The following is a 19,803-nucleotide window of genomic DNA, read 5'->3' on the forward strand; positions in this document are numbered from 1 at the left end:
TCTACTACCCCGTATACATTACACACACGGCTCTACTACCCCGTATACATTACACACAGCTCTACGACCCCGTACACATTACACACACAGCTCTACTACCCCGTATACATTACACACACAGCTCTACTACCCCGTATATATTACACACACAGTTCTACTACCCCGTGTACATTACACACATGGCTCTACTACCCTGTATACATTGCAAACATGGCTCTACTACCCCGTATACATTGCACACAGCTCTACTACCCCGTATACATTACACTCAGCTCTACTTCCCCGTATCCATTACACACACAGCTCTTTTACCCCGTATACATTACACACACAGCTCTATTACCCCGTATACATTACACACACAGCTCTACTACCCCGTATACATTACACACACAGCTCTACTACCCTGTATACATTACACACACAGCTCTACTACCCTGTATACATTACACACACAGCTCTACACCGTATACATTACACACACGGCTCTACTACCCCGTATACATTACACACACAGCTCTACTACCCCGTATACATTACACACACGGCTCCACTACCCCGTATACATTACACACACGGCTCTACTACCCCATATACATTACACACACAGCTCTACTACCCCATATACATTACACACACAGCTCTACTACCCCCTATACATTACACACACAGCTCTACTTCCCTGTATACATTACACACACGGCTCTACTACCCCGTATACATTACACACACGGCTCCACTACCCCGTATACATTACACACACGGCTCTACTACCCCATATACATTACACACACAGCTCTACTACCCCATATACATTACACACACAGCTCTACTACCCCATATACATTACACACACAGCTCTACTACCCCCTATACATTACACACACAGCTCTACTTCCCTGTATACATTACACACACGGCTCTACTACCCCGTATACATTACACACACGGCTCTACTACCCCGTATACATTACACACACGGCTCTACTACCCCGTATACATTACACACACAGCTCTACTACCCCGTATACATTACACACACAGCTCTACTACCCTGTATACATTACACACAGCTCTACTACCCCGTATACATTACACACACGGCTCTACTACCCCGTATACATTACACACACAGCTCTACTACCCCGTATACATTAACACACGCGGCTCTACTACCCCGTATACAATACACACACAGCTCTACTACCCCGTATACATTACACACACGGCTCTACTACCCCGTATACATTACACACACGGCTCTACTACCCCCTATACATTACACACACGGCTCTACTACCCCGTATACATTACACACACAGCTCTACTACCCCGTATACATTACACACACAGCTCTACTTCCCCGTATACATTACACACACGGCTCTACTACCCAGTATACATTACACACACGGCTCTACTCCCCCGTATACATTACACACACGGCTCTACTACTCCGTATACATTACCCACACGGCTCTACTACCCCGTATACATTACACACACAGCTCTACTACCCCGTATACATTACACACAGAGCTCTACCCCCGTATACATTACACACACGGCTTGAAAACCGAGCCGATATACGATCGTGGGAATGCACCCTTAAGGTGTTGGAGTCTACTTCTGATCCTGAGTCCAATATTACACGCCTTCCTTTTGGTAATAAACCCCTGGCGACACGATGCATGTAGTTTTTTCCAGCCATTTTTGAAATCTTAGGTCTGGTTTGTCAGAAAATATTTTTGTCCGTCAAAACTTTTTTGAAATGATACATTGTCCAAAAACTTTTTTTTCGAGAGAATATGTATTTATTACAATATAAGATTAATAAAGTTCATTGAATACACTGGTCTGTATCCATTGGGGAATTTGTGGTTTAATATGGCAGGCTTTAGATGGTTAGATTACATCTCCCATACACCTGCGCAGATGTTTCTGCATGAAGTTGTAAAAAAAATATTTTTTTTTAATTGCAATATGATTATTACGCACCTCTGGCATTCTAATGGGGGGCACAGCACACTCACATGCTATGCCAAACCACATACCAGGTGTATGGAGTATACATTACATTCAAGGTCCAAGGTGAGCTAATATAATCTATATATACTAACATGAGTATTAATATTAAATACCTTTATAGGTTGTTGCTTGGAATAATGTAATACAGACACAGGCATTCACACACCAGGTTGTTGTATAACTTAGCCGGAGGATGTGTGGTGTGATTAGGTATACGCACACGTTACATGCAGTGAAGGTGACACTTTCCGGACACTAAAGGGTTAAGTGTACAAAGCCTCTGCTGTCTTGTGTAGACGCAATCGATATCGTGTTGCCATACGGACCCTATACTGAAGTGGAGCGCAGTGACGCGGCACGCTAGGGGCGTAGTCCTTTGGACGCTCCGTGATGCCATTCTCTAAGCGCGGACGGGCTTGGGGCCGCAATGATGACGCGACACGCTGGAGGCGGAGCCAGACTGCACGCCGCTCACACACAGGACTATGGAGGCTCATGCACAGTGACATGTTGGTCTCAGCTACCATGGATTAGTGCGCTACCCTATGGGGGGCCAGGTAACATATGAGAAGGCTCTTTTGTATTTTAAAACACTGATGATTGGTGTGGTGATGGGTTGATTATGGTATATTAGGGACACACTTGTGAGTAGCATTAGGATCATTGGCTTGAGAAAGACTGAGAACGCTCAGCCGAAACGTCGTGTTTTATATGCAAGATGGAATAAATTTGGGATTTTTTTTTGTTTATTCTTTGTTTATTGAAAGAAGCCAAATATGAACAACAAACATGAGATTACAAATATTCAGGGCTGCATACAATCTTCGTTGAACAGCATCTAAATATAAAATCAGTTTTCTTTTTTTTTTTTTTTTTTATTACCAGGTAAGAGAAAAGGAGAAAAAAAAGAAAAACAAACAAAAGGATTAGGGATGCGGGGTAAGGGGGGAGGGGGGGGAGGCCATGTAGGAATAAGCACCTCTTGTAATTCCGGCGGTGGTGCGTTAATGAGAGAAAGGGTATGAAACATGCCAGTGAATAGCTTACATCTCAATCAGCTAAATCAATAAAGCGTAATAAGCGTTTCTAAACACTTCAGCTAAGTCTAAGAGTTAGTTTTTATTACGTTGTAGTCACCTGAATAGTCACTGACCATCTCCAGGCCAGGGACCCCAAGTTTCCATGAATTGTATATGTGTTCTATTTGCCCAACTCGACAACTCTTCAAATCTACGGATTTCGTTAACCTTTGTCAGCCACTGTGAGAATGTGGGAGCTTGGGGTTGGAGCCAGCACAAGGGGATAAGAGTTTTTGCTGCTGCTAGAAGGTGCGTAATAAGGTTTATTTTGGAAGGCTTGAAGTTTGCTGATGGTTTTGCGAGGAAGATGTGTTCCGGGAGGAGACTGAAGTTGCTATTAGTTATGTCTTGTATCTTAGATTCGATTTGGTCCCAGAAGGGTTTTACTCGTGGGCAGGACCACAAAATGTGTACCAGAGAGCCAATGTGATCGCTACACCGCCAGCATGTATTAGAATTCGCGAGTTTGTAGGCAAAAAGCCATTCTGGAGTTTTGTACCAGCGTGTTAATAGCTTGTAATGGTTTTCTTGCAATCTGATGCACCTGGAATGTCCGTGGGCGTTTTCTAAGATCGATTTTACCTCCTTATCCGACAGGTTGATTTTGAGCTCTGCTTCCCAGGATCTAATAAATGTGGGTCTAACAATGTCCTGCCGGTCAATAAATTTCTTTTTGAGGATTGAAAGTTTCCTATTTTGTGTCTGTCTGGCTGTGGCTACTCTCTCAAAATCTGTTAACGGGCGAGAAGATATAAATGTTCTATTAAACTTATCGAGAGTTTTTGATAGATGTAAGGTTTGTAACTGGCCGAGAGGGGGGTGCGAGACCAAAGCTAGTAGCTTTTCAATGAGCTGTGTATCTTTGGATATCCGATGAAACCATAGGTCATTAATGGTAAGTTTGTCTAGAAGGGCCCATATCCGTTCTGTGTGTTTATCTAACTTTAAATTTAGAAGCTCCGGGACAAGGGTCAAGGGTGCCATGGGGGAGGGGTAGGGGGCCAAATCTCCTTGCAGAAGGTCCCAGGTCTCACAGGCGCCGCTTATAAGTAGGTCGTTTGAAGCTTTTTTGTAAATTTTGCTTGAGGGGCACCATAGGTCCTTTAGAAAGGTTGTCCCATACGAAGCATGTGCTAGGGAACTTACGATTGAGTTTTTAGAGGGGTTCACTAATTCGAGCCATCTGTTAAGTTGGATGGCTTTATAGTATTGTTCTATATCTGGGAGGTTTATTCCTCCTCTTTCCCTTCTCTGTGTTAGCAATTTGTGTGATAAGCGAGGACGTTTATTGTTCCAGAGGAATTTGGAGAAACCTGATTTGATACATTTGAAGAATGAGTTTGGTAAGTGGATTGGAATCATTTGAAGTTTGTACAGGATTTTCGGTACGATATACGTTTGGATCAGGTTTTTCCTGCCGAACCAGGTTAAGAATAGTAAATTGTATGTTTTGAGTAACGCTAACACTTCTTCCAGAAGGGGAGCAAAGTTTTTATTATACAGATTTTCTAGATTTTTTGTAATTTGTATCCCTAAATAGTCAATGTGAGTTTTGGCCCAGCTGAAGGGTGAGGATGCCCAGAGAGTCTCCACAGATGTTGAAGGGAGTGTGATGTTTAATAAGGAGGATTTGGCGGCGTTAACTTTAAAATTGGAGACTGTAACATACATTTGTAGTATTTCGTTGATTTTGTTCAAACTCTTTTCAGGGTTAGTTAGTATAAATAGTATGTCATCTGCAAAAGCCAAGGTCTTTATTTGATGTTGATTTAATTTTAGTCCTTGCACTTCATTGCTTTGCCTAGCCATCTGCAGCAAAATTTCTATTGAGAGAATGAAGAGGGTGGGGGATAAGGGGCAGCCTTGCCTTGTTCCGTTCGAGATTGAAAAAGGTAGGGAGAATGTGTCATTAACTTTAATTTTTGCGTGCGGGTTTGAGTACAATGAGAAGATAGCTTGCGTGAGGGCAGGAGGGAAATTAAACTTGTCTAAAACAGCACGCATAAAGGTCCAATTTACTCTATCAAATGCTTTTTCAGCATCAATACCTAGCAGAGCTAGGGGTATTTTTTTGTTCTTAGCATATCTTATTATGTGGAGAAGGCATGCAGAATTGTCTTTCCCCTCTCGACCAGCCACAAACCCAGATTGTTCTTCATTAATTAGCTTCGGTATTAGTTTATTAATTCTTCTAGAGATTAATTTGGCCCATATTTTGACGTCTAAATTTAGAAGCGAGATGGGACGGTAGCTAATACATAATAGGGGGTCTTTACCCTCCTTATGTATAAGGGTAACGTAAGCTTCTTGGGCTTGTTTTGGTAGTTGAGCTCCCTCTAGTAGAGCGTTGAAGGAGGATACTAATTGGGGTAGTAAGATTCCTTGATATTTTTTATAATAAGCCAGCGGGAGACCGTCAGGCCCAGGACTTTTATGTTGCGCAAAGCTATTTAGAACAGATGTAAGTTCCTCCAGAGTTACTGACTTTGTTAAATCAGATGCCTCTCCCTCTCCCAGGCTTGGGAGAACTAGTGGGGTAAGTAGGTCCTCAATTTTTTTCTTTTTATCCTCTCGTTCCGTGTTGTCTGGCTTGTTTAAATTGTATAGTTCTGAATAGAACTCTCGAAACGCCTGAGCTATTTTTATGGAGCTGTGGTGTAAATTTCCCGCTCCGTCTGCAATTGTATGAATATAAGTTTTGCTCCTAGCTTTCTTAATGAATGAGGTCATGAGTCTACCTCCCTTATTGCCGTGTGCATACAGCTGGTGTTTAAAGTAGAGTAGGGATTTTGCGAATTTATTATTTAAAATGTCTTTGAGTTTTTCTCTGAGTGCAGTTAATTTAGGTTGGGCTTCATGGGCTTTTTTTTGTTTTGCTATCCGTTCTAGTGCAGAAATCTGTGAAAGTATGTCGTCAATCTCCTTCTGATTACGTTTTTTCTGAGTTGCTCCTAAGGCTATGAATACACCTCTGATCACCGCTTTGTGAGTTTCCCAAACCAACGGTTGTTTATCTTGGGTTTGAGCGTTCTCCTTGAAGAAAAAATCCAAATTTTTAGCTATTTTTTCCGCTATTTCCTGGTTCTCCAGTAGAGATTCATTTAGTCTCCATGACCAATTTTTGCTCACAGAACTCGGTTTGGCAAGGGAAACTGTTACAGGAGCGTGGTCAGAGATAGTTATGTTCCCTATATTCGGGTTTTTTATTTGGTGTACTGAGGCTGAGGAAACGAAAATATAATCAATTCTTTGATGTGATTTATGAACTTGGGAGTAGAATGAATAGTCTTTGACTGTTGGGTTAAGGGTTCTCCAGACATCTATGACTTGAAGGTTTTGAAATGTGCTAATTAGTTTTTTCTGCGCTTTCTGAGGTATCTGGGATTTTCCTGACGATGAGTCTAAGAGAGGATTTATAGTTAAGTTAAGATCAGCTCCTATTATTATCTTGCCCTCTGCAAATAATTTGAGTTTATTTAAAGCTTCCAGCAGCCATGCGATCTGGTTTTGGTTAGGGGTATAAAGGTTTACCAAAGTATATGTTTCAGAGTGTATTTTGCCCTTTAGAAAGAGCATTCTCCCTTCTGTGTCCACTAATTTTTTCTCCAGAACGAACGGAACCGAGGTATGAAGTGCTATAGCAACTCCTTTAGACGCACTTGAGGGGTGATTGTTAAAGTGCCATTTATCAAATTGTTTTTTAGGAAGTTTTGGGGTGTTCTCACCTTTGATGTGAGTCTCCTGTAGGAAGACTATTGAAGATTTTAGTTTTTTAAGAAGCCACGCTATTCTGCTTCTCTTTTGAGGTGAGTTCATACCCTTTACGTTTAGGGTGGTGATTATAAAATCTTCCGCCATTGGGAATTGAGGTGCAGTTGAGTACGTTGATGTTAAAGTCACCAGAGGTAATTAAGCGTATTATTTTGGGGGGGGTCGGTGCGGGTTTCGGGTTGGCAATAGAGTGGAGGGGGGGGGTGAGGAAGGATGAGTAAGTGATAAGAAGTTCTATAAAAATGTACCCGGTGGAGTCCGGGAATAGATAACCACCCTTCTCGAAACAACGAAAAGGATCGTGTCTGTGTGTAGAGTGTAGTAGGTGGAAAGTGCCCTACTCTACGCAAAGAAGTGTTAATTAACAACTTGTTATTTTTCTTGACAAACTAAATTCTTGTGTAACTATATCTGTATACAAAAATACCATGTCCAGCACTGATACACAACCAACTAACATTATAGGTGCGCGCATGGCCACCACCCAGCCCACCCAAACGGAGGAGAGGGGGGGGCGGGGAGGAGGCCAGACGCACCCCAACAACATGTGCAAGACATCAACAGGTCAACTCTCCCGAGAGGTCACCGGAGGAGCCCCGGCGGGGCCGCACGTCGCCAGGAGCAAAATGCTCCAGCGCCGGCCCAAGCCGCGGCCCACTCCAACAGACCAAACGAAGAGCGTCACCCTTCAGAGACTCGACGATAACCGTCGCCAACATACTACGGCGTAGACCTGTATTGTTTAGTCTCTGAATAGGTGTTACAATAAGTAGAGTAATCAAACAGGTGATATTGCATAGCAGTACTTATCAGCAGAAGATCGAGTCTCTTATTCTAGCTGTATCTTCACTCCCAGGCGAATTTGAGCTCGCAGCAGGTGAAAATCTGGCGGATCCTCTGCTGTGCGCGAAGAAATTTGGTGCGGGGAGAGACGAGAAAAAAGGAGAAATAGGGAATTGGGGAAGCAGAGAGAAATCAAAGTTAATTTGAGCCGTCCATATCTCGCAAGCGGTAATTTCGATGGTTGACGAGTTGAGACCAATTAGTGCAGTCGCATCTTTTACTTCAGCTCTGTCGCCGCTCGGTCTCCAACCCATCTTGTGGTTCGGGTGTCTCGGAGAGCCGTGTCTGCTGGAAATTGAGTCTGGCTCTGGATCTTCTATTTTTCGGGGATTTGGAGCGTGAGACGTCTTTCCAGGAGGTCTGTTTCTCTGGCTTCCTGGCTTCCCCCCTTTCTCCCAGAGGCATCCACGAAGAGATCTGTATTGGCGAGATTCCCAACACATCCCAAGCCTTCTCTAGATCAGTCGGAGTGTGTATGGCGATCCGCTTGCCATCTTTTTGAATCGCCAGACCGAAAGGAAAGAGCCATGAATACTGCAAGTTCTTGGCTCTAAGTGCCTCAAGGAGGGGTTTTAATTGCCTTCTCTTTGCAAGGGTGGAGGGCGCCAGGTCTTGATATAGCTGGATGTCGGCGTCTTGGTATTTTATTTGGTTTCTGTCTCTAGAAGCCGTTAGTATTGCATGTGTGTCATTGAAGGAGAGTAGACCGCAGATTATGTCTCTCGGTGGCTCTCCGGTTCTTGGTTTGGGTCTGAGGGCTCTGTGAATTCTTTCGATTATAATCTGACTGGCTCGCTCTTCGCCCAAAAGATCGGTGAATATAGTTGCGGCCATACTTCTCAAAGAATCCGGTGTGACAGATTCTGGGAGGCCTTTAAGTCTGATGTTTCGCCTGCGACTTCTATTTTCTTGGTCCTCAATTAGGACTAGGGCTCTGTCGATCTGATCTCTTTGTGTGTCTACATGGTCGGTTAGGTTGTTTGTTTGTGCGATGAGGTCGGTACACGTATTCTCTAGATCTTCAACTCTGTTACCTATTTGGTGAATTTCTGTTTTTATTTCTGTCAGTTCTTTCAATATAGGGTGTAACGCTTGCGCTAGCGCTTTTTTAAGAAAGTTCTTGGTTATACTCGATCTATGCGCACTACTAACTTCTGCTTCATTATCGCTGTCTATATCAGATGCCGATATGTTATCGTCTTCTGCTGTTGGCGGAGGGTTTTTCTTGGAGGGTCCCGCAGGAGAATGGGCGCTATGTTTTTTTAAATAACGCTGCAGGTCAGGTTGGTTTTTAGAATTCATCTGCTGTCCGGGTGTAGACGCTGCTTTATCTTTTGTTGTCTTTACCATTTTGAAAGTAGCCAAGAGCTAAGACTCCTGAGTAGGGCACAATTTAGTATAGGATTTAGAACATGGTCTTTCTGCGAACTTCCCCGCTCTTTTTATTTATTTTTTTTTTCCTTCCTTCCTTTTTTTTTTTTTTTTTGAGAGGGAGGAAAGGGCTTGAGTCGCACTGTTGTTCTCTTGCTAGAAAAGGGGAACACAGCGGGGGAGGGTGGTTTTTTCCTTTCCTTTTCTCTCAAGAAGTAGGGGGAACGTGGGCTACCTCTGCAGGTTAGGAGAGTCTATGCAGGTCAGCACTGTCTCTGAGAGGCACTACAGGTGTTGAGTAGTGTGCTCTCTGGATAAGGCTGTCGGCTGGGTGTCTGTCCGAAGTCTGGGCTGAGGGTCTGCTGTGTTTATGGGTAAGCACTGTCTCCCCCTGGAGAAGGCACCGGCCTCCTTTGTTGGAAGTGGAGAGGAGAACGGGGACCTCTATCCCTTTAGGGGCTTATGGAAGTCAGCTCTGTGTGTATAATAGATGCCGGCTTACCGCTTCAAGTCCCGCGCCCGCCGCCGTCCCGGAGCTCCCCGGCTCTTTCAAATATCGACTCCGGCTCCACCGAGGTATAAGGCAGAGCAGGGGGGGCTTCTTTTATCTTGTGGAGTGCCCCGGTAATCTCCGTTCGGCAGCGCGCCGGCCGCGGTCTCCTGCGGCCGGAAATCTAGTCCCCGGCTCCGGCCTGTCAACTAGGCCTCAGCTGCTGCGGCTCTGTCAGGCTTCTGAGGGATCTCCGCTCCGGTCCCGTCGCCTCCGACGTCTCCTGGAGGTCTTCTTGTAGCTTGAGGAGCTTTGGGTAAGTGGAGAGGGTGTCAGGAACCCTGTTTTTTGGTAAATCTCCAGCGAGCTCTCTCACGGTGCGACTTCTTGCTCCGGTAGTTAGGCCATGCCCCCTAAATTTGGGATTTTAACCAAGAAACTGCAACATGGTATTTGAGTTACACCCCTGATGCTGCTAGCATTTTGACTTTTTCTGTTGATTATTGCTCTTGGATGACGGGTCCTCACCTACAACTAGCTCTGCATCTCTGCCCTGGAAGAGGTCTAGTGAGTATTTCTCCTATGTTTAGTGTGCCGCAACAATTTCTGTTTTTGTATACATTACACACACGGCTCTGCTACCCCGCATACATTACACACGCGGCTCTGCTACCCCGCATACATTACACACGCGGCTCTGCTACCCCGCATACATTACACACGCGGCTCTGCTACCCCGCATACATTACACACGCGGCTCTGCTACCCCGCATACATTACACACGCGGCTCTGCTACCCTGTATACATAGTAACATAGTTTGTAAGGCTGAATGAAGACAATGTCCATCTAGTCCAGCCTGTTTATCCTCCTTGTTGATCCAGAGGAAGGCAAAAAAAAAACAAGAGGCAGGAGCCAATTTGCCCTTTTGGGGAAAAAATTCCTTCCCGACTCCCAATGGCAGTCAGACTAATCCCCGGATCAACCCCTAATAGTTCCCACCTGCCTGTATACCCGGATTAACAATTAACCTAAGATTTATATCCTGTAATATCCTTCCGCTCCAGAAAGACATCAAGTCCCCTTTTAAACTCTTCTATATATTTTGCCATCACCACATCCTCAGGCAGAGAGTTCCACAGTCTCACTGCTCTTACAGTAAAGAACCTCCTTCTATGTTGGTGATGAAACCTGCTTTCCTCTAAACGTAGCGGATGCCCTCTTGTTACCGTCGTGGTCCTGGGTATAAACAGATCCTGGGAGAGATCCTTGTATTGTCCCCTCATGTACTTATACATGGTTGTTTGGTCGCCCCTTAGACGTCTTTTTTCTAGAGTAAATAATCCCAATTTGGATAGCCTCTCTGGGTATTCCAGTCCCGTCATTCCATGTATTAGTTTAGTCGCTCTTCTTTGAACCCCCTCCAGTACTGTAACATCTTTCCTGAGCACCAGTGACCAGAACTGTACACAGTATTCCATGTGGGGCCTGACAAGTGCCTTATATAGTGGGAGAATAACGTTCTCGTCCTTCGCCCCTATACCTCTTTTAATGCACCCCAAGACTTTATTTGCCTTTGCAGTAGCTGATTGGCATTGGTTACTCCAGTTTAGTCTACAATCCACTAGTACCCCCAGGACTTTTTCCATATCACTTTTCCTTAGCAGTATTCCATTTAGTGTATATTGGTGACATCCGTTTCTCCTGCCCATGTGCATAACCTTACATTTATCAACATTGAACTTCATTTGCCATTTTTCTGCCCAAGCCCCCAGCTTATCTCGGTCCCTTTGTAGCCGCACATTGTCCTCCGTTGCATTGATTATATTATATAATTTTGCATCATCTGTAAATATTGATATTTTACTGTGCAGTCCCTCTATCAGGTTGTTAATAAATATATGGAACAGAATGGGGCCCAATACTGAGCCCTGTGGCCCCCACTAGTAACGGTGGCCCAATCAGAATATAAACCATTTATTACCTCCCTCTGCTTTCTATTATTGAGCCACTTCTTTACCCAATTACACACGTTTTCACCCAATCCAAGCTGTCTCATTTTGTATATTACACACGCGGCCCCACTCCCCCGCATGCATTACACACACGCGGCCCCACTCCCCCGCATGCATTACACACGCGGCCTCACTCCCCGCATGCATTACACACACAAGGAAAAGAGGGGAGAAAAAGCATTTTAGCTCCGTTTTTAATACCATTTGTTGTACAGGATAGAAAGTGTGTCCAATCTATGAGTATAACTGATGTGACAATACCAAATGTGGGTTTTTATATTTTTTTAAGCAAAGTACACCAGAAAGTTTTTTTTTTTCTTCACAACTTTTTATTAGGTTTATCTTTTGTTTCAAATTTTCCTATTTTCTTTTTTTCTGCTACATTCCTTATGTCCCTGTGGGGTTCTTGAACCTGCGATGCTATGACTGATCTGCAATAACAGGCCATGGCAGACCCACAAACCATTGTCTTTCTGTGGTGACCCATCAGCACCCCACAAGTACATGGTGGAGGGTCGGTAATGTCACAGGGAGAGGCCCCTGCCTCTGTGAACACATTACAAGCTGCAATCAACATTAATCACGGCATGTAAAAGGTTAGTACTGGAGATCAATGATGACCCCTGCTGCAGCAGGAGGCCAACAGTCAGTCGGAGCCGACTCTCCCTGCGGATGGTGTGGGCTCAGGGTGCCATCCATAGGATGTAATTATACACCCATTCGTGGGAACATTTACGTCCTGGGCTAGGAAGGGGTTAAGTATCAGACTAGGCTGCAACTCTGAAGGGTTAAAGTACAGATTTTGTAGGCACTTTTTTGGAAGGCCTGAACATGAGTCTAGCGTGTAGTAGTAGCTGCTATGTTGTATAGGAGGTTGTACATATCTGTAGTGTGCGCTGTCCTCCACTAGATGGCGCCTCTCTGCTGAGGAACGCAGCGCAGCTACTGAACTAGGACAGAAGAAGAGGAAAGCCGCTGCTATCAGTTACCTCACAGCCGGGACCTCTGATCCCACACAGGGAGTGAAGGGTTAATGATAACCTGGATCCTGTCAGGGTGGATACTGGCATATCACACAACTCGAAGAAGCCATGAAAAACTGAAAAACATGGCAGGTAGGAACTATTAGGGCTTGATCCAGGGATTAGGCTGACTGCCATTAGGGAGTCGGGAAGGAATTTTCCCCCAAAAGGGCTAATTGGCTCCTGCCTCTTGGGGTTTTTTTTGCCTTCCTCTGGATCAACAAAACAGGAGGATAACAGGCTGGACTAGATGGACATTGTCTTCATTCGGCCTTACATACTATGTTACTATGGAGGGGGCTCGTCTTCAGGGTTGCCGGGGGTCGTGAACGACTAAAGCCTCGCACCCACAGGCAGATATTTGCTGTGGAGTCTGCATCGGGCGTCCGCACCGCATATCGGCAGCACATAGCGCCCATACCATGCTATGGGACATCAATTCTTACTCCGCGCTTGCGGAAACCAATTGCGGTCTCCACAAATGGAGGAAAAATCGCAGCAAGCTCCAAGTCTCTGCGGATTCCGTGGGAAGAGTGGGAGGTTGAAAAAAAATATCAGTACTGCGCATGTCTGATGGCTCGCTGGGCAGATGAAACCTCAAAGGACCAGGTACATGCAGATGTGAGGGGTTAATTCTGGTTTATGCTCTTAAATAAAGATAAGTGTATTTCACAAAATAATTGTGTGTTTATAATCTGCATCTTCTGCTAAAGGTTTAAGCTTAACCGCAAATACGTGTAAGGGCTGACGCTTTAAAAATGGACTACAAAGACTCCATTTTGTCTCTTTGCTTGTCTGCTATAATACACATATATATATATATATTTGTATTAATTTCAACTTTCACTTGAGAAAAAATGTTAGATTTCAGTTAGAATGACCCACCTGGAAATATTAATTGGATTACCGCTAGGTTTCTGTCCTGTTCTTATCTGTAAATAATTCTTGTTGAAACTTACTAACAAGCTTACAGGAATGTACCTCCCGATTACACCTACACAGAGGAAGACATACTGATAAGAGGCAGAGATGTTTAAAATCAATATATGTGCTTATTAATTTTAATTGTATCTGGCATAAAGCCACTCGCTTCGTAGAACCTTATAAAAAAATTGAATCATTGTACAATAAACGGGCATTTCTTTGGTTAACACATACGGTGTGGTGTCCATTAAATGCCTCAAGAGTATACTCGCATGATTCAAACAGATTGGGAAGCAGACTGCATCAGCTTACGGGTCCCCTTGTGACACCCCCCCCCCCACCCACATTACTTGGCTGCCTAAACGTGGGGCAGAGGCTAACTCCTTACCTGCAGCCGATACCTGACGACCCTACCTGCCGACGAGCTGGACCAGAGGCCACAGGACCCCAGATCTACAAAACACCGGTGTAAGGTAAGCCCTTGACTTGCCACTCCAGCTCTGGGCTCCCCTGACTTCAGTCCCGTGTTGACAGGAGGTGAGTCGCATGTTTATAGATGCTTCTGCCTGTTATTTATGGTGTTCTTAGTAACCGTGCTAGACAGAAGAACCCTTGTGTACATTGTCATGCTGTCTGCTTAAAGTATTGAACTGATAGCTTTCTGTTGTGCTTTAACTGCCGGACTCATAATGTTAGCTGTAATTTGTAATAAGATTACTAAAAGCCACGTATACAGGCGAGCCATGGTCCCCACTATCCCCGTAAGAAGGAAAGCGATTGCAAATAGTATGCCTGCCAGTGTTTGGCAGAAGGTATGCCTGCCAGTGTTTGGCAGAAGGGATATAGTATGCCTGCCAGTTGCAGAAGGGACTAGTAACAAGTCCATAGTTGAAATGGGGTCTGACCAGTCCAAGACTTATCTGACACCCATCGAGAAGAGAGGGGGAAGGGAAGGACATTTGTAGGCAAGCCTATAAAATATACAAGCGGATAGGACTTAGAAAAGCGGGAACCTTTAACTATTAGTTCTGGCAATAGTACGGGAAAAGCATGAAAGATATCAGACGCCGATTTAGAAAAAGGAACAGACAATATGGGAAACGTACAGGGCAAGGAGTATGCCTATATGGAAACAGCTAGAGAAATAGCAAAAGACAAAGAAAGCAAGTTAGCCGTGGGGAGAGAATGTAGTAAGTTGTTGAGAAAAGCAGGTGTTTAGAATTTTGGGAGAAGGGAGTCTTAGACCAGGAAGCTTGGGAAAGATTCAGAGATAGACAAAAGGTTGGATAAAAGTATGTTAGACAGATGGATTGAGGCAAGTGTAGATATGGCAGTAATGGGTTATCAGAGAAAGGGAATCCTTTTATAGTCTGTGTTCCTCTGTGACATAAAGCAACTTCATGCAGAATCTGTGGACAATTATGTGACAAATAACCATTATTGTTTGTCTTGTATGTCTTGATATGTAATCTAATCTTTGTTGTACGTTTTAGTCTCCTTCATACAAGTGTAAGAAAGTTATACCCCACTCACATCTGTGGGGGCTTTTAAGAATACAAGGGTTAAAAATGCGAAAAATATTGTGCTGTTAGAAGCGATTAGCATTTTGTCTTTTCTATGTGTTTAACTATCCCCTGCCGTCTGTGTTTCATAGTCTGTGCAGAGAAATATACCTCTTGTGATTACTAATGATTAATGTTGTTTAAAGTCTGAATGTTCTGGCTGCTTTCTAAAATCTTAGCTATTCTGTTTCATAGAGATAAAATACAGGGTCATAGAAAGGAAGACAGACATTGATGAAATAAGAAACTTGTAATGACTTATACGGTCTTAAAAATAGAAAGCATATAGGGATTTTAAGGTATATTTTTGCTTTTTGGGTAAATGTCAGTTCTGTGATTGGTTGGACGTCTGTATCACTGATAAATGCTGTTAGTATTGTACTGTCTCTGAGAGAATGTTCTGTAGAAGAAACACGCAAACGGCCAGTATCGAAGGGGTGGAGCTAGATGATGTAAAAGTACGTAATGTTTCATCCCTCTCTTCTCCGAAAGGAGGGGTGAGAAGCTTGGGCAGTTAGGAATTTTTTTTTTTATTTTTTTTTTCAAATTTGATGAGACATTGCAGGCAGGATCAGATTAATAATGAATTTGCTTAAAGAATATCATATTCCAATGTGGCTAGATGTTTGTGGATTATTCTGCCTTGTTGTAATTCATGTCTCTGTTATTTGTACTAATATCTTACAAGCCTTATCTGCATCCATCAAATTCTCACCAGATGGATCGGTACGGGTTGAGACCTCAGGTGACAGTTCAGAAGAGGTTTGTAAACTAACTGCTCTCTTGGTGGATTCGGCTCATGTGTTTGTCTTGATAGCTACTGCAGAAACTCAGCTTTCCGCAGGTCCTGACAAATAGTAAGCCACCTCCAAGACAAACTCCAATTCTGCAAAACAAAGGTTGTTCTCCTGGGTCATTGCTTAGCCCAAGGAAGTGGACATCTGACATAGGAACAAAAGGCGTCTGTCCAAAAGCCATACCTGTACTTACACCTGCTGCCAAACTCCACACCTTTCTGGGCCTTGTTTCATACTGCCGCCCATGGATCCACTCTGTTTCCTCTCTTATGCAACCACTCTATGACTGTCTTTCAATAATTCTTTTCTCTCTCACCCCTGAAGCTCAATTCTCAGCTCTCCACCCTTTTACACTTTACCCTTTATTCTTTTCTGTATTGTATTTTCTGGCCATATGACGACAGTATTGACACAAAAGCACGGAGGACAACCACGGCCACTTGGATACTACTCCATGAGGCTGGATCCAGTGGCTCGAGGAGCTCCCTCATGTGTTTGTGCGGTGGCAGCAGTACAGGCAATGGTTGACAAATCTTCGGAGTTAGTATTGGACTACCCCCTAGTGGTCCTCACCCCTCATGACATCTGGAGCATATACACGCAAGTGCAACCCAAGCAGTTATTTCTGGCCCGTTAAATCCAGCTACAATGTTGCTACTACTTTGAACCCGGCTACTCTTCTTCCAATTAAGTATCCTAGTTCAAAGGGGGGGAGGAGAAGACATAGGTGATCTAGGTATTGCAGGTCAGCTATTTAAAAAAAAATAATTTTTTTTAAATTTATTTATTTATTTTTTTTTGCAGCAAGGTTCTGATCTATTTGAAATAGAATACCAGCCTGATTGTCTAGCAGTAATCAGTGCAAGGGATTTCAAGAGTGCCAATTCAGCTGGCAGCAACTGAACCGCTTGAGGTAATGTTTAAAGGGTAGCGATGCCTCATGCACTTCCTTGTGCTGGAAGGTCCTGAAAGCATATTGGGAACCGAAGTGATGGGACCCTTGGGATGTTGTATTGAACTTCACCCGTCCGGTGAGGCTCGTATACACCCCAGGTCTGAAAGTCACCCGACCTTCTGTCGGATGGCAGCAGACCTAGCGACACCTCTCCCTGTCCTCACTCTTACGCACGCAGAGGAACAAGCTCTTAGTGTCGTTCCTTCGAGCCTTTGGGCTACCAGTCATATGGACCTCGGAAAACTGTCAGTCCCACCGGTAATGGTTTACCTAAAAGGGGGAAAAGCCCCCATGGTCCGTCAGTACCCCCTGGCACATGCCCAGGAAGATGCAATTGCAGACACTGTCTTTTCTTTATGCCAACTTAAAGCCCTCAAGGAATGTGTCTCCCCAGCCAATACCCTTTGTTCCCTGTCAAGAAAAGGGGTATAAAGGGCCAGTCAGACTGTCAGTATTTGTTTGCATTTATTTTCAGAGGAAAGCAGTACTGTTGGACAGTGCTGCCACAAAGGGGCTCAGAATAGCCCAAAACCAGTTCATCAGATGCATGAAGCTGGTATTAGACGCCTGGCCAATTCCCGAGGTCACCGCCCTCTAGCAATATGTTGATGACTTACTTTTGTGTGCTCCTGACCCAAATAGTTGCCTCAATGCATCACTAAGCCTTTTGTGTTTCCTCCATCAGAGTAGAATGGCTGCAAAGCCAGCAAAGACCAACTTCAGTTCTGCAAATCTCACGTAGTGTTCCTGGGCCACTGCCTAGGTCCAGGTACTAAACACCTGACGCCAGAACGCACGAAGGTGGTAAGTGACATGCAACTTCCCACCTCCCATGCTCAGTTGCGTACCTTCTTGGGACTGGTCTCATACTGCCGGCCATGGATACGCTCTGCCTCCATGACCATGCAGCCTCTGTACGACTGTTTGGGTTCATGGCTATTTGCCCTGACCCCGCAGGCCGAGTCAGCCTTCCATCAGCTGAAAGTACAGATAACCAGTGCACCCGCACTGGGGCTGCCAGACTATGACAAACCTTTCCAAATGTACGTCACTGAGATGGCGGGACACGCCACCGCTGTACTGACACAAGTGCATGGTGACAAAAAGCGACCTGTAGCATACTACAGTGCCTATCTTGACGCGGTGGCTAGAGGGTCTTCATCATGCGTCCGAGCAGTTCTAGCAGTCCAGGCACTACTGGACAAAAGTTCTGACGTTGCACTAGATCACATCATGGTGATCTACACCCCACATGACATACATGGTATCCTGACTCAGGTAAGCCGTCGTCATCTGTCTCTTGCCAGACAGATAAAAATGGAACTCGCAGTGCATTCCTCCTCGAACATCTCATTCCAAAGGTGCACCACCTTGAATCCAGCCACCTTACTTCCATTAGGTGACGTAGATTCAAATGGGGGAGTAAGTACAGGGGATCAGTTGTTTTACAACTCCCTGACTGATGTACAGGAGGCATTTGACACCGAAAACCAGTATGACTGTGTGGCCCTTATGGCCCAGGAAACGGCTGGGTTTGCTCATGTCACAGACCAGCCCCTGCAGAACCCCCAGTTTGAGCTGTTTGTGGATGGATCCAGTTACCTGAATGACGAAGGAAGGTTTGTAACAGGTTTTGAAGTAGTCACACTGAATGAGATACTTGTACAAAAACCACTGCCGCCACACATGTCAGCACAGGAGGCTGAGCTCCGTGCTCTAACTGAGGCCTGTACGATTGCAAAAGGTACCACTGCTAACATCTGCACTGATTCCAGGTACGCCTTTGGTATTGCACACGATTATGGACCCATCCGGCGGTCCAGGAGCTTTCTGACGGCACAAGGCAAGCCCATTAAGAATGGTGTATCAGTAGGTAGATTAATGCAGGCCATCATGTTGCCAGAACAGGTGGCCATAATAAAGGTTAAAGCACACACGCAGGGGCAGTCACCGGAGAGCAAGGATAGGGCAGCCAAGGCTGCAGCTCTTTGGACAGGTCTCGAGACCCCCCCCCCCCCCCCAAGCCCTGTGTGCTGTAAGTTAGATCTTGGTCCCACCACTCTCGTTGATGTGGGATTTGAAGTCGCACAGGATGAAGTGGAGCAGTGGACCAAGGCAAGAGCTAGGTACGTAAATGATGTATGGAAAGTGGGAGACAGAGTGTGTTTACCAGCGGCTGCCTACCCCCACCTCGCCGGCCTAGCTCACGGGAAAGTGCATGCCTCTCGGAATGCATGGTTTCTGTTGTGGACAAGGTATGGTATGCTCCAAGGTTCGACAGGTTGGCGAAGGCATGTGAAGTGTGCACCCTGCACAATCCAGGTCAAGTGGTGAGCCCCCCCCCTCCCCCTCCCCCGGAAGTGCACACCCAGACCACTGTATCCTTTTCAGAGATTACAAATCGATTACATCCAGCTTCCCAAATCAGGCAGGTATGAGTATGTCCTGGTGTGCGTGGACCTGTTCAAAGCCACCGCACAATGCACAGCGACTAAACTTGTGTCAGAACTTGTATGTAGATTTGGGGTACCAGAGACAATTGAGAGTGACAGAGGTACACATTTTACAGGTGAAGTGATGCAAGAGGTGATGTCAGCCCTTGGGGTGGAACAAGCATTTCACACCCCATACCACCTGCAGAGTTCAGGTAAAGTAAAAGACTAAATGGTACGCTTAAGTTAAAAGAAGTTTTGTTTGGCTCTATGCCAAGATTGGGGCTGTATCATCCACAGGCCCTACAGCACAGCTATGACACAGTAGCCGGATATGTAAAGCACCTGTGTGACCAACTAAAAGTAACACAGAATCTAGTCTTTTCTTCCATTCCAGACCCAGACAACTTAGAGGGATCTCACTCCCTGCAACCTGGAGACTGGGTGGTCGTAAAGAGGCGTGTCTGGAAATCCCTAGGGCCCAGATTCGAGGGGCCCTATCAAGTCCTGCTGAC

Source organism: Eleutherodactylus coqui, chromosome 5 (genome assembly GCF_035609145.1).
Source record: "Eleutherodactylus coqui strain aEleCoq1 chromosome 5, aEleCoq1.hap1, whole genome shotgun sequence".
Lineage (NCBI taxonomy): Eukaryota > Metazoa > Chordata > Amphibia > Anura > Eleutherodactylidae > Eleutherodactylus > Eleutherodactylus coqui.